This window comes from Montipora foliosa, chromosome 13, assembly GCF_036669935.1.
Source record: "Montipora foliosa isolate CH-2021 chromosome 13, ASM3666993v2, whole genome shotgun sequence".
Taxonomy (NCBI): domain Eukaryota; kingdom Metazoa; phylum Cnidaria; class Anthozoa; order Scleractinia; family Acroporidae; genus Montipora; species Montipora foliosa.
This window is the reverse complement of record NC_090881.1, coordinates 2,171,918-2,189,093: the sequence shown is the minus strand read 5'-3', so window position 1 is coordinate 2,189,093 and position 17,176 is coordinate 2,171,918.

Here is a 17,176-nt window from a genome sequence, read left to right as displayed (position 1 = left end):
CAGCAACGACGAGAACAGAACACAAGATTGACTGCACAACTGCCATTATATACTACTTTCAGTATATTTTTTGAATAGAGAGACTGAGAATATCTGCTGCCTCTTTCGCCTCCTCACTTTCCCCAGTAGGAGGGGGACATTGGGATTTTCGGTTTTGCGGTTTTGGCTATTTTTTAGATCGGGTTTTCGTTTGTCGTAAAAAATACGAGCGGTTTTCGGGCTTTGTTATCCGATGTGCTTTTTGGGTTTTTACATTTTTTTTATTATTTGGGTTCCGGTTTTTCCTAGATTTGAGCGGCAATTGATCTCGAATAGAGTGTTATTTATTTATTTAATCTTTATTTAACCACGGTGCAATTCATCAGGAGCTATAAAGACCATATGTACAATTAAAAATTTATAATTAGAACTATGTAAACTACATTAACTATCTTACTCAATATCATACAATAAAAGCTGCTTTCCATGAATGCCGTGTTTAGAATAATGGCTTAGATAACCTCTTTAATCAGTCGTTTGAATTGATTGAGGGACTCTGCTTTCCTTAGTTCTAATTATATAATGGCAAACTGTTCCACAAAACTGCGCCACTAAATAGCTAAGGCTGTTTTTTTTGTAGTTTGTGCCCGGTTGCGGAACACTTACCTTATTCACAGAGTCTCTCAAACAATAACCAGAATCGCGATGGACAATTTTCGAGCAGAGATACTCAGGTGCTAGTCCCTGTAGGGACTTAAATACCATTGTTGCTCTTTCAATTTGCCTTTAAGAGATCGACTAGGGATTTCCATCTTAAGAGTTCAAATAAATTGTTGACATGAAAGTCATGGTTAGAGTAGGTCAAGACACGGGCTGCTCTGTTTTGTAGTTTTTGCAATTTTTCCTGCAAAGTTACTCCACAGTTTCACCAAACAATATTGCAGTAGTTGAAAAGAGGTTGTACTAGGGTTTGATAAATAGAATGTAAGGTCCCATAGGGTACAGGATGCCTGTTTTCACTCACGTGATCAGTAACCTTGTTTTTCCTCCGAAACAAAAGAAAACGTTTGAGTGATAATAGAGCTCAATTCCCGGAGACGTCACAACGCCAAAGTTATTGAGAGGAATGCGTGACAAACTAATTAAATGTCACGGTAGGGGATCACGCGTGTCGAATAACGCCCGAGTTGGTGCGGAGTGGATGAAGATGAAGGACCCCATGAAGATCTGGACGAGTATAAAATGAGTGAGAAGCTAGTGACTCTGATAAAGACAAGCAAGAATTTGATGAAACTAGTGACGAAGTCAGTGCAGATGACATTGATTCCCAGGACCAGCAAGATGAATTAGGGACATCGACGAATTTTCTCTTTGGTGCAACGTCTCGTTTAGGAGTGTAAATTTCGGATTTTGGTCTCACTTAGGGTGTTTTGGGCAAAACGCAATCATATGTAGCCGTAAAAATCTCCTTTAGGGTTGAGCGCGAAGATATATAAATTGTATATTTACACTTTTGTATTTCTTCACGCAAGTGAAAGTATTAGATGATAATGTCTTTGCCATCATTAAAAGTCGCTGTATTTTTTATTTGTCTGTGTTATAATATGGTCTCTTTTAGGGGTCGAAAAACGCCTTTCAATATTCGACTCCTGTTTTAAGTAAGTATTTGATTATTACTACATTTAACCTTTGAGCAAGTTCCTGCTGCTATGTAAAACAAGGAACAAACAGTACCGGTTAGCTTCCTCAACGCAATCGCATGTCAGTAGACCAAGATTAAACATTCCATTCGGATCTCCAAACTGCCAGGTCTTAGTTATCAAATAAAAATGTTCAATTAGAGAGTTTTGATTGAAGTTTCCAGAGCTATAGATTTTTGGGATTGCAAAATTGCAATTTTAGAGGGGACTTGTGTGCAAATTCTCCTAAGTTAACTGGGCTCCATTACCAGCTGCTTTACGGAAAATGAGCTCACAAAGTCCGGGCTCGAGAGAGCGGCAGAAATGAAGCCTATGATTTTAGCAGGTACTAAAAGATATGAAGGCTTTAGACAAGTCCATAACATTCACAAATACTTTGATGAAATAAAGTGTTAGTGTAGTTTGCTCTGTACGCCGCACTTGTCACCATTGTATCGGTTTTCTGACGGTTTTGTATGCCGTTTTCGGTTTTCGCCGAATTTTGTTGCGGTTTTGGATGATTTTTTCTTCCGTTTTGCGGTTTCTAATACACCCCAATGTCCCCCTCCAATAGCTTGCATTCGATTTAGAGCGAATAGCGCGTCATCAGTCAGTGACAATCTAGTTGCCATTGAGATCTGCTCCTTCGATTCGTTACTGATTCCTCTGTTTCAGATTCAGGCTTCATGGCACATTATGCAACTTACGGAAATCCAGGCAGCGGAAACTGCCTGTCTCTACAAAGTAAGGAAATACTCACTGAGCATGTCCTGGAATGACCCTAATTAGATGCAAACAGACTTTGATAAGGGTTACCAAGTGTCCTCTTACCCTTCTCCTCAACTTTGAAATTACTTATATCTAGAAACTAGCAGTAATCACAGATTAGGGAGTATGTTTGAGCTGCCTTACTTTCGTTGAGATATTATGATCCGTTAATTATGTTACATTTTTCACGAAGGATAGTAATCTTGCATCAAATACCAATTTAATCTATTGTTTGTTTCTTTGTTGTGTTGGGTTTTAAGTTTATCGTCACATTGACATGTTCTATTGATCCAACTATTATATGTTAGCAGAGGTTTGAGAATCGATACTACTGACCAGGGTAGGCTTTCCATTTTCTGGAACTGTATCGTGCGATTCGACCAATACACCTCTAGTTTCATCAATGCACGTGATCACCACAAAAATGCAGGTCTGTTCTTTGTATTTTCAAAGCGACCGCGTTAAGTAAAAGAATGAAAGGATGTAAATGTAAGGACATTATTCAATATTTTTATTATTTTCCTCTATTCTCTACTGCCACTACGTAACTACTATGTAAACAGAGCTGAAACCGAAGCAAACAAAAGTGTACTCAAAATCTGTCTGCGTCTGTTAAAAAGATAGGTACCTAATAGTAAGGTTTTCTGTTACGGTAGATGGGGGTTTGCCTTGGTCAAAACAAAGATTCGATCTGCGACCAGTAACCCGGCAAATGCCGGCAATACTGTTGCAAATATGTGGGTACTATTGCTGCCGAATTTAAAAACTCTTTGTTGGGCGGTCGAGATTTTTTTGGCGTTTTAATCTAAATACCTACACATGGGGCTGCCAGAAATAGCAATGAATGATTTTCGTCATACTTAATTTGCTTACCTTTTGTGTTATTTTAACAGACCTTTCGCACAATGAACAATAGAAAAGGAATGTGGCTTGAATATGAGCAGCAGTTTCTTTGGTGGGAGCATTGCGTGACATCGCAAAAATGGCTGCGAAAGAGACAAACTTGTTATTAAATATCAATAAATAAACACAATTTCACTCACGGAGAAAAATTAAATTAAAAAAAAAAGAAAGCGCTCCAAGCTAAGTCGAAGGCAGCGCAGGTTAACGCGAGCAAATCAAGCACATGTTCTGAGCCTGCAATATTTTGTTCCTTACGTCACGGCGCGAGTAATCAGTCTCACGAAAATTCTCAAATCGACACGATTAGTAAGCGCCTCGCTTCGCTCGAACGCAATAAGTGCGACAACAATCACATAGATAGTTTCTACTGTTGAAGTAAACGTAAAACGATTGTGATTACCCAAACTTTGAAATAATACGATTGTTGCAGCTACATAGTTGAAGCTTAGGCTTAACGGCACTTTTACTGCATGACGCTTATAAATATCTGCGTGCATCTTAGATTAGGTGCAATCTTGAGGGAAAATGTATTTCTAAGGTTTTATATCAATTGTTTCTTTGTTATGCACATCGGTATTTACGCATGTTGTAGCTAATCATTTAATTAGAAATCTCGGATGATGCTCATTAAGTGATAATTGATACATCCTAAACTCAGGCTGAATTAGTTAGTCCTGTCCAAATCTGACGTAGAATATTCTATAAAACCAATACTGAAGTCGTCGATGTATCATGTTACAAAAGTTTCCCATTTTCAAACCTTTGTTTCGTAAATTAATTTTTTATGTTCTTGGAAGTTGCTTGATTTTTCTCTGGCAATTGAGAAGAATGAAATTATGGGTAGCAGAGAAATATACTATAACTAGTCCTCCGTATATGAAAAACTGACAAAGTGCCTTTCTTTTTCCTAGGGTCGTGTGCACACAACTTGACTGATCTTCAAGGAAACTTCTCAAGTCCGAATTATCCATTCAGCTACCCACATCGCCTGAACTGCATCTGGTCTATTACTGTAACACCAGGCAGCTACATTTACTTGCAGTTTTCTAACTTTTATCTGGAATATGGTGGAAGACGCTGTCCGTTTGACTACGTGGAAGTATCTGACTCAAACTATCCATTATTTTCCACACAAATAAAACGCTGTCGTTCTCAAAGTCCTTGGTGTGTTTGGAGCACCAGCAATGTCCTGCATGTTCGATTCGTTACTGATTCCTCTGTGTCAGATTCAGGCTTCATGGCACATTATGCAACTTACGGGAACCCTGGCAGCGGAAACTGCGTGTCTCTACAAAGTAAGAAAATACTCACTGAGCATGTCCAGGAATGACCCTAATTAGGTGCAAACAGATTTTGATCAGCGTTATGAAGTGTCCTGTTACCCTTCTCCTCAACTTTGACATTACTTCTGTTATATCTAGAAACTAGCAGTAATCGCAGATTAGGAATGTTTTTGAGCTGCTTTCCTTTCGTTGAGATATTCACATCCATGAATTATCTTACATTTTTACTGAGCATAGTAGTCCCACATTAAATGCCACATTAATCTAGATGCATCACAGAGACATATTGATGTTTGTTTGTTTGTCTGTTTGCTGCGTGGAGGTTGTGTTGGGTTTTTAGTTTATCGTCACATTTACATGTTCTGTTGATCCAACTATTATCTGCTAGCAGAGGTTTGAGAATCGATACTATTGACGAGGGTAGACTTTTATATACAGGACTAAAATGGCTCAAGACAAAAGAATTGTTATATCGATTATCAATTGCGTACTAACCAAGGACGAAATGCAACATCTGTTTCCTTAAATAAAAATAAAAAACACAAAAAAACGGCACTACACAGCTTTTCAAAGTTTTGACAAATAGCATAAATCATACTTGTTGCTAGTTTCCTTCTCAACCGTTTTTTGGCGATGTCACGCAATACTCCCACAGAAGAAACGGTTGCTCACATTGAAACCAGATTCCTTTCTCGGAACATTTCCATTTTCTGGAACTGTACCGTGCGACTCGCCCAATAATACCTCCCGCTTCATCAATGCGCTCGATCACCACAAAAATGCAGGTCTGTTGTTTGTATTTTCAAAGCGACCGTGTTAACTGAAAGAATGAAAGGATGTAAATATAATGGCATTATTCGATATTTTTATTATCTTCAAAGTCAATTTTTCCTGTACGCCCAATTTCACGTATTCTAAACTGCCACTATGTAACTATGTAAACAGAGCTGAAACCGAAGCAAACAAAATTGTTCTCAAAATCTGACCGCGTCTGATTAAAAAATAAGTAATAGTAAGGCTTTCTGTTACGGTAGATGAGGTTTTGCCCAGGTAAAGTAAAGTAAAGTAAAGTAAAGTAAAGTAAAGCAACCATATTTAACGTCGATAACCCGTAACAGTAATTCAACTGACAAACCTGAGGTCGACGGTGCGCTCATTTTACTCTCCCCTCTCCATCAGTGCTCCGTTTAACGGGTATTTAAAGCTACTCAGCTACACGGAAAGGAAAGAAGTCGAAACAAGGATGCGAGATCCGGGAATCGAACTCAGGACCTCTTGCACCACGGTCGCGTACTAACCGACTGTGCCACCCTCGCAAAACACAGATTTCGTCTGCGACCGGTAACCCGGCAAATGCACAACAATTTCTAGTACTATATACTGTCGCAAATAATCGGGGACTATGGCCGCCGAAAATTATGCTTTTTCTTGGGCGGTCGAGGTTTTTTCGGTGTTTTAATTTAAATCTTTACATGGGGCTGCTAGAAATAGCGATGAATGGTTTTCGTCACACTTTATTGGCTTACCTTTTTTGTTGTTTTAGGCTCGAATGTGAGCAGCCGTGTCTTTGGGAAGAGCGAAAAAAGCGGCTCTGAAACAAATTAACTTGTTGCTAAATATCAATAAATACACAATTTTACTCGGGGAGAAAAACTCAAAGAGAAACGCTAAAATTATACAAAAAAGCAAAAAGATTAGGAAGGGTGGAAACATGGACTGCTTACAAAGCCTTGAACGACGCCTTGAAAAAGAAATGTACCTCCGCGAAATGGCAATACCTTGAAGACCTTGCAAAAAATCTGAAATTCGACAACAACCCAAAACTGTTCTGGAATTACATAAATTCAAACGCAAGGGGACAAAGGTTTTGCTAAAAGAAGGAGAAGAGGAAATCACCGATGACAAAAGTATTGGACAGCGAATGAACCTGTATTTTTCATCCGTATTTACCCAAGAAGAAAATGATCTACCTCACTTCGAAAACAGAGGAAACGATGGATTATGCAATATCTATTGTACTGCAAATGAAGTGGAAAAACACCTGAAAGCACTTAATATACATGATAAGTCCCCAGGGCTTGACATGTCTCACCTCGCATCCTGAAAGAATGCGCACCACAATTGTCTACCTCGTTATGTAAAATGTTCATCAAGTCCTTTTCCTCTGGTTTACTACCAGTGGATTGAAAAATCGCAAACATAACACCAATCTATAAGAAAGGTTACAAATACCAGAAAGAGAATTACCGCCAAATCTCCTTAACGAGTATTATCTGCAAAGTAGCCGAGAAAATCATATTTCGAGAATATCAGCATTCTGGTTACACCATCAAGTTTTAAATGAAAACCAGTTTGGCTATTTAGCTGCTTCAATGACTGGGCAGTATCAAGAAACAACTCCAAAGCTACGGATGCAATTTTCCTAGACCTAGCTAAGGCATTTGACAGCGTACCTCATGAGCGTTTACTTCTCAAGTTAAATCGATATGGTATTAGCGGATAGCTTCTCCTATGGTTAAGGAACTTTCTGACAAACAAAAAACAAAGAGTCGTAATACCCGGCATCCATTTTGATTGGTGTCCAGTCACTTCAGGAGTTCCACAAGGCACCATTTTAGGGCCTATCTTATTTCCGATCTACGTCAACCATATACCAGAAGTTGTTAAATCGACCATAAAGTTATTCGCTGAGACACAAAGATTTACCGGGAACTAACCAACCCAAACGATATTACTATCTTACAAGCACAAGGAAGGATTACGTTTTTACAAACGTTGGCCGTGTAGCACTTATATTTGAACAGACTTAACTGATCAGAGTGTAATGTGAAGTGCTAAGTTTCTATCCCATATGAACCCTGTGAGTGTTAGCCCTACTGATGGAAATAGGCCCACACAAGGACAGAGAAAAACTCTGACCAGGGTGGGAAATGAACCCACGACCTTCGGGTTAGATCACCGCTGCTCTACCGACTGAGCTACAAGGTTAGACGGGAGCAGGCCGTGGAAACTGAAGATATTAAAGTCACGGCAATGAACCGTGTACAATTACAAGGAAGGATTACGTTTTTACAAACGTTGGCCGTGTAGCACTTATATTTGAACAAGGGTGGTCAGAGTTTTTCTCTGTCCTTGTGTGGGCCCATTTCCATCATAAGGCTAACGCTCACATGGTTCATATGGGATAGAAATCTAACACTTCACGTTACAGTACACTCTAATCAGTTATAACTCTGTTACTATCTTACAGTCTGATTTGGATTCTTTGGACAGATGGGCAACGGACTGGCAAGTCAAATTTAATACAAAGAAGTGTGAAGTAATGAGAATAACGCACAAGAAGGACAAAACCAAACACTCATATTACTGATCTAACAAGTTATTAAAATCTGTAAATTCATATAAGGATCTGGTTGTTAACATGTCAAGTGAACTAACTTGGTCGTATCATGTAGATCTTACGGTAAACAAAGCAAATAGAGTACTAGGCTTGTTAAAACACACAGTTAGCCGCAATAACATTGTAATTTTCTCTATTCTATATAAGTAACTATTAAGACCAATTTTAGAACATGCATGTCCGGTATGGGCTCCATGTTAGGTAAAAGACATTTCATCTATCCAAAAAATTCAACGTAGTGCATCACGAATTGCCTTAGGACAAAAACCTCGCGAGATGCCTTACGAAGAGCGTTTTAACAACTTACCTAACCATGTATTTGAAAGAGCAACTAGTGTAAAAGGCTTCAAAAGCCGCCTGAAAACATTTATGAATATTTATTAATTTTTAAGAGAATGCAAATCCTAAGGACACACGAGCACGCTTTACTATTTTTAACTATTTTAATATTCTTAATTTGTAAGCAGGAATTTTATAAGTAGAAATTTCTTTTTACGTACGTGAAAAATTCTATCGCCCAGGAGACCATTATAGGGATAACCTCAAGGTCTTCCTATTTCAAATTTTACTGTAAACGTCTTTCTTACTGTTAATTTGAAATAAAGTAATGCTTAGGCTTAACTGGACACTACTGCATGACGCTTATAAATATCTGCGTGCATCTTAGATTAGGTGCAATCCTGAGGAAAAATTCAATCAAAAATATTAGAATCATTCTTCAAGTCTGTTTTTGGTCAATGATAATGTTCTTAAGAAATTTACAATAGTTTTTACCTTTTTACCCATCCCCTTTCCCCGAAAAATATGAAAAAAAAATTCTCCGAAATACTATTTTCGACTTTTCAGCGTAACTTGACACTTACTTAAGATGGTTACTTTTTTAACATGATCATCGTGGATTTAGGGCAAGGTTGTTTCTGGACTGATGTTTCTTCCTCTCGGCTTTTTGTTTTAACCACAACAACCAAAATGCATTTCTATAGTTCATTGAACGTGCTGGACAAAGAAACATAAATTCTTTAGAGTACGTACGTACGTACCAGTACGTCCACAGAGCAGCAAAAGGACATGTCCTTGAAACTCAGCAGCTACTTCGATTCATGTGAAGCACGTAATAAACCTGTTCTTGAAAGCCAAATACCTACTCCAAGAACTGTTCCACAGCAGGATAAAAATGGAGGAAAACATTTGTTCACTGGAGCTGTTTTTGACAACTGCCAGTTCACCCTTACTGCTGCCGATGCTGGCTATCCGTATCGACCATGCCGCAATTCCAGTAAAGAAATTCAAGAGAATCCTGCCCCTCATAGATAGCAACCATGAACTGTGAACAAACTTTTGTTGTTCCTTTTTATCACGACTAAATTTCCACTATTAGTTGACGATACTTTTTTGATTTGAAGTAAGAATTTTAAGCGTTGTTTTCAATGAAAGAATTGTTTTCGACAATGATGCCTGCCCGAAAAACATTTACTGGCATGCCAATTATCTGTCATTTATCTTTGCATTTTATCCAATTTGTTATGAGAATCAGTAACCGAACCGTAAATTGAAAGCTAAAATGGCAAAGGAGTGCTCAGGCCTAATCACTGAAACGAGCGCTTAGGCTTAATCAGTAAACGAGTGCTATCTTCGTCCCACGAATTCGTGAAAAGTGTTGTAAACCGAACCGTAAAATGAAAGTTTAAATGTTAAAAGAGAGTTTAGGCCTAATCACTGAAACGAGGGCTTAGGCTTAATCAGTAAACTAGCGCTATTTTCTTCACATGATTTCGTGAAAAATGTAGTTAACCAAACCGTAAAATTCACAATCGATCACTGCTTAATTTGCTAGTCACGATTTTAGAACGATAAATAGGAGGTTTTCACGTTAAGTCATCGCGGCCATGTTGGTGGACGAAAACAAAAGAACTCTCATTAGCTTCTTTTGCTCGTCCACCAGCAATTGTACATTGCAGCATTGTTATCTGTGTCTCTAGAGATTAGCTGCAAACTCCCTATTCTCTTTTGAATAACTTCAACTTGAATTTATTAGATTTCAACTTCACTACACAGACAAATGCAATCCATTATAGGTTTATTTTGGTTTCTTTTGGCCTCATACCAGGATCTACCAGCAGCAGGCATTAACCACCTTCATGCGAAACTATAACAAATACTAACAATCTACAGGAAAGCGATTCCCCGTGACACCGCCTGATACGAAAAACCAAAAAACCCCCGTGATGGACAAAAACTGGAAACGTATTCCCTGAAACAATGCGGTGCCACGATACCCCCGGTGTTTAAAGGGTCTGTTATGCCGACGGCTATCCCATGTGCGAACTGACGATCCGAGAGTACTTGAATACCTTTAGTATCGTTAATATCGTTTCTTATTACACTCTGACACCGTTTAAATCTATCAGGTAACTGTACTTGAAAACTCCTAATTGAACTAGAAACTACTATGGATGCTGGTACTGAATACTGAACAATGCTGAATAATACTGAGCACTCTTTGGCAGATACGCCCCTATTTAAATTGGCGTTACGTGGTAACATGACATCACAACTTCTAACAGGACACGTCTCTAGTTACAAAACAATAACAATTCATTGAAAGAAACAAAAGTTACACGGACTGATGCAGGCCTAGAATGCCTCACCACGTGGTGAACTAACACTTTATTGACAACCTGGTACCCATCATGCCTTGTACCAATCGTATCCAAACCCTTCTGTTCCCGTGCCGTAGAAATATTAATTTCTGTCTTATTCGCACGCTCAACCTTCAGAAATTACAAAGTCTGCGTACCGAGCAGCCACTACGCAGAACTTTAGTGCTGTAGAGTTAATCTTTCTAATAACAAATTCCCTATAAATTATTGAAACCGGTTTGGACCACCTTAAAGTAAGCCATTTAGTAACATCACACCGGACCGTTTGTTGACACACTATAGCAGTTCGCGTTTGGAAGATGAACTGATTTTCATTTCCATAAAACGGTTTCAGTTAGCCTTTTCCGGTTCAATAGTAATGACTAGAGAATTTCTTATCTTCCTATTGCGTTTATTCTTTGAGTGAACCATTTGACAAAAGGCAACAAGACTACTTGAATGTATTTAGGCTGCATCGTTTCTACATCATTTAGTCTGTTCTGCACTGCGCCAATAAAGCAGTTCAAGTTGCTCTATTCCTTTTGACATACTTCTTATTTTTGGCGGTGAAGGCTGCCCATAAATCAATCTTGTAAGTAGCTTTCAAACAGACTCCTTGGGTGTTCCTGTTGAAAGTATGTACTTCGCGTAACTCCCTGCAGTTTAGTTTCATGCCCAGCGTGTGGACGCGCGTGTCTGTGTTGACAACGTTTACCAGAGGGTTATCTTTGAGGAGAGGATAGCCCTAGTCTGCAAGCAATCTCGAATTTTCCCGGCACATATTTCTCATAACGCACGGCCTTGACATTGTTTAAGTGTGGATTGTTACCTACCAGATGAAGGACACAGGCCTTGGTTTCTCAGCAAATGCCAATGAAGCTGCCACCATGGTACTTCACCTGCCAAAATTGCACTTGTTTCTTTCAAAAGTTGTACTAGGATCGCCTATTGGCCCTTACCGCAGTTTTATGATTCTACCTGCACAAACCTCCTGGCATTAGCTACTGTATTTAGCAACTATTCACCGAAGTGGAGCTCGGAGGTCAATAGCAAAGGATATCCGGAGTTTAAATAGTCAATCAGTGGGGCGTTTAACGCAGCTATCCACTGTTTTACTATATACTAAATCAAGTTATCACTATTTGGTTTCGATACGTTGATGATACTTTCCCTCTGTTCGACAGTAAAAATCAATGTTATTCAATTTCTACAGTATATATAGCTGCCATGCAAACATCAAAATTGCTATAGAGTTTGAAGAAAATAATGTGATTCCGTTTCTTGATGTACTTATCAAACGTCGTAATCATACTTTTTTCAACATCAATTTATCGAAAGAAAACTATCACTGGTCTTTACACAAAATGGGATTCGTTCATACCTCGAAAACACAAAGTAAATCTGATTTGCTCGTCGTCTCGTTTGTTACAAATGAATGAATCAATTAACTTTATTTAATTTTACTAGTTTAATTATCATGGTAGTGCCTTCTCAAAAACGCTTTAAAACTATTTATTACCAATCGTCTTTGGATGCACTTAAACTGAGTTGCTATCACAAAACGGTTACCCCAGAGGTGCTGTTATAATTATAACATGAATGATGTCTTACAAAAGCTACAAAACAAACCATTGACCCCAACAATCACAGTTCCCAAGAAGAAAATATTCTTAGTTTTACCGCTTTAATATTTAGGGCTTCAAAGCAAAATCGTTAGTAAACAAATGATGTGTATAAATAAATTCTATGCGTGCGTTGACCTTAGAGTGATTTTTCAAAGCACTCGTCGCATTAAATCTTTCTTTCCTTACAAAGATAAACTTAGCCGTGGCCAAATAGCAAAGATTGTATATTAAGCTGCCTGTTAGGACTGCAATAATTTTTATATCGGAAAAACTAAAAGACGATTGCAGGACAGAAAAACAAATTTAGAACCTTTTCAACTTTTATAGACTCGACGTTTTAATATTTTGAAGGTCACGTTCGCAAATTTGAAATCTACAACCATAATCTTTTTTTGTGCTTATGGTTTTCATGCACCTCATTTCCATTCATTGTAAAATAAATCTGCAATCATATTTGTCTTTCTTCGGACTTTGATTTGAATTAAGTCTTAAGTATGTTTTTTGAGTGGTAAAGAGAGGCGAGCACTTCAGCAACTCTTCTTTTTTTTTTTAATTTACTTTAATAGTTATCTTTTCCCCTGAAGAAATATCAAACGAACATCGCATGTGGAAGAACTTACAAACAGAGTTTTCTGAATAACTCAAATGAAACTCAATCTGAATTCCAGAACTTGCACAGAACTAATAAAACGCACAGAACTAATAAAACGCGAAGAAGGATAATGAACAAATCATCAAGCGTTGTTCCTTGCTTAAGAAAACAAAAAAGAAAGAAAAAACACAGAAACGCTTGCTATGAAGGCCAACTAAAATTCTCTCGGACCTTTTTTTAAGAGCACATTGAATGTACTAATAGTGAACTTGTAGCAAGTATACGATGTAAACAAACAAATTTTGGCAACTTTCTGAGTCGATCCAAGAATCAATGCGTAGCAGCGACGAGAACAGAACACAAGATTGACTGCACAGCTACCATTATTTACTACTTTCAGTATATAGAAAGAAGAATATCTGCTGCCTCTTTCGCCTCCTCACTTTCCCGAATAGCCTGCATTTGATTTGGAGCCAGTGGCTGCGAAAGTGATTAATAAACAAATCAATCAATCAATCGAATAGGGCGTTTACTTATCAGTCAGTGACAATCTAGTTGCCATTGAGATCTGCTCGTTCGAGTCGTTACTGATTCCTCTGTGTCAGGGAATCCGGGCAGCGGAAACTGCATTGTCTCTACAAAGTAAGGAAATACTCACTGAGCATGTCCAGGAATGACCCTAATCAGATGCAAACAGATTTTGATAAGCTTTATGTCCTCTTACCCTTCTCCTCAACTTTGAAATTAGTTATATCTAGAAACTAGCAGTAATCACAGATTAGGGAGTATGTTTGAGCTGCCTTACTTTCGATAGTCAGATCCGTTAATTGTTTTACATTTTTTACGGAGGATAGTAGTCTTGCATCAAATGCCAATTTAATCTATTGTTTCTTTATTTGTTGTGTTGGGTTTTTAGTTTATCGTCACATTTACATGTTCTATTGATCCAACTAATATATGTTAGCAGAGGTTTGAGAATCGATACTACTGACCAGGGTAGGCTCTCCATTTTCTGGAACTGTATCGTGCGATTCGACCAATAACACCTCTGGTTTCATCAATGCGCTTGATCATCGCAAAAATGCAGGTCTGTTCTTTGTATTTTCAACGTGACCGTGTTAACTAAAATAACGAACCGATGTAAATATAAGGACATTATTCAATATTTTTATTATTTTCCTCTATTCTCAACTGCCACTATGTAACTATGTAAACAGAGCTGAAACCGAAGCAAACAAACTTGTTCTCAAAATCTGACCGCGGCTGTTAAAAAGATAGGTAATAGTAAGGCTTTCTGTTACAGTAGATGGGGTTTTGCTTTGGTCAAAACAGAGATTCGGTCTGCGGCCAGTAACCCGGCAAATGCACAGCACTCTCTCCAGTTAACTCTGTTTAAAATGCACAAATAGTTTCTAGTACTATATACTGTTGCAAATATGTGGGTACTATTGCTGCCGAAAATAAGTACTCTTTGTTGGGCGGTCGAGATTTTTTTGGCGTTTCAATCTAAATACCTACATGGGGCTGCCAGAAATAGCAATGAATGATTTTCGTCACACTTAACTTGCTTGCCTTTTTTGTTGTTTTAACAAACCGTTAACACAATGGACAATAGAAAAGAAATTTGGCTTGAATGTGAGCAGCAGTTTCTTTGGTGGGAGCGTTGCGTGACATCGCCAAAAACGGCTGCGAAAGAGACAAACTTGTTAAATATCAATAAATAAACATAATTTCACTCGTGGAGAAAAACTAAAAAAAAAAAAGCGCCCCAAGCTAAGTCGCAGGCAGCGCAGGTTAACCCTAGAAAATCGAGCACATGTTCTGAGCCTGCAATATTTTGTTCATTACGTCACGACGCGTTGGCACAAGGCTTCCCGCATCAAATCGAGGCGAGTAATCAGTCTCATGAAAATGCTCAAATCGACACGATTAGTAAGCATCTCGCCTCGCTCGAACGCAATAAACGCGATAACAATCACAAAGTTTCTACTGTTGAAGTAAACATAAGACGATTGCGATTACCCTAACTTTGAAATAACACGAAAGCTATTGTTCACTGGATTGTTGTAGATGCATAGTTGACGCTTAGGCTTAACGGAACACTTACCGCATGACGCTTATAAATATCTGCGTGCATCTTAGATTAGGTGCAATGCTGAGGAAAAATTAAATTAAAAATATTAGAATCATTCTGCAAGACTTGTTTTGGTCAATGATAATGTTCTTAGGAGATTTACAATAGTTTATACCTTTTTACCCATCCCCTTTCCCCGAGAAATATGGAAAACGAGAAGCTCCGAAAAGCTTACACTGGGTTGCCTGTGGTACGCGTTACACAAAGAACTGCAGCATTCCAGTTAATTTTTTCAAGTGGGGCGTCATTAAGACCATTTGAGGGGTCACCCACATGTCGCGCTAGCAGAGGCCCTTTGGCTCACATGTTTAATTATTGTGTAATGTCCTGTCCCATTTTAAGGTCTTTTAGTCTTTTAAGCTTTCATAATAAATTCAGTTTAACGATAACAAAACACGCTCTTGAGTAAAATTCACTCGTTTCTTCTTTAAATAAATAGTCGGCAAAAAACTAACTGCAAATTGCTCTGACGGACGTTTTCCAGCATGTCTAGCAGTTGGACTAAGCAAACGTTTATTGCACATACAAGAAAGGACTAAAGGTGTTGTTTCCGCTTCATAATGTGACGGTCTAATCTGATGCCAGGTCAAAACATTGTTTGGCTTTGCGTTTGCACCAGAAAAAGGCAAGCCAAGAGACAGATGAAGAAAAAAAATAACGTAGTCTTTATATTTAACTATGAATCGAATACTCATTGAAAGATCTTAAAAACACGAACATTTTTGCAGTCTCTAACGTTTTGTCAAAAGGAAGAAATTGATCACATGCTAGGCAACCGTAAAGGTGCACGTGATCACCCTCAACTGAATGAATGTTTCAGAGTAGGACAACGTACGTTTTAGCGAAGAAACTTCCGTCGTTAGTTAATTTTGTTGTAATATTTAACTGAATATTTAGATTTCTTCTGTCGGGTCAGGAAGCCTTCTTTGTCGGGTTCCTGAGAAACGTATCTATTTTGACTTCAGGGTGAACTATTTACACAATCGAGAGGTTCAGTAGTAGCCTGCGAACGCAGACGTATTTCCGGCGGTCGTTTCTCTCCCCCGAAAAGTAGCTACTTTTCGTAATTGAAAATCTAAACATCTATGAGATACAAAAACAGACTTGCGAATTACCGCAAATCACAATGCTGACAAGCACAAAAGCGAAGAAATGGTTAAGTAAATATGAAGTTTGTTACTATCTGAATGTATTTGGGTCAGAGTATTAAAAAAGGGATATATTGTCACGCAAATTATGTAATTTCATGACACTCAAAATTCGCAAGAAGCGCGAGTTTCATGTGCACAATCTTCGCACTAGCAAGACGCAGCAATAAAATTGGATTAACCAGGAAGTTAAAAGAATATTGTTGGCTTCCCAAATAAATTTCATCTTGCACTACAATGATAAAATCACTTGTCAGAGAAATAAAACTCCTTTCTCGTGTATCACATTTCAACGCACGTATGCAAATTCAACGCGATTCCCGGGAAAAATACATAGTAATAGCAGAAATATTATTTCTCGTCAAGTGTTGCATCTTTTATGTTCAAATAACAGCTAAAAATAAAGATTTTTTAACGATCTATCCGTCGGCTTCCTGGGAGCATACTCTCTAGAGAGTAAAGGAACTTCCGACGTTAAATAAGGTGTACCTTTACCTTTACCTGGATATTTTTTTCATAATTTAATATTATCTGTCAAAATTTGCAAAACAGTCAAATCATAAAAATAGCACCGCACGGGACAAATTTAGTCGCATTACCTCTTCGTCGAATTCTAATGCTTAACACAGGAATTTTTAGTTATCGTGAAAATCTTTCTATATTTGTTAGCAATCATCCTTTCAAATTTCAGAGAAAGCGACCGGTCTGCGAATATTTTACGAGTTTCTTTCAATGGGATGTCAAAAGGCGAAGTGGATGTTATTTGCATAATCGGGCAAGTTGCGCGTGTGACCCGTTATAAATCTTTTTTCACAAAATGTTCCCGAATCGTCAAGTATCACCAGAGAAGAAACGAAAATCATTCTAAAAGCTTATTTTACGCAAAAAGTAGGTTCTGGAGGTAATTTTGAGTGTAGAAATCAAGTTTACAGCAGATGACAAATACAAACTTACGAGCCATGGTATGTTCAATTAAGTTAACACAACAGAAAGGAGTCGCTTACCTTATATTTTGACACGAAAATG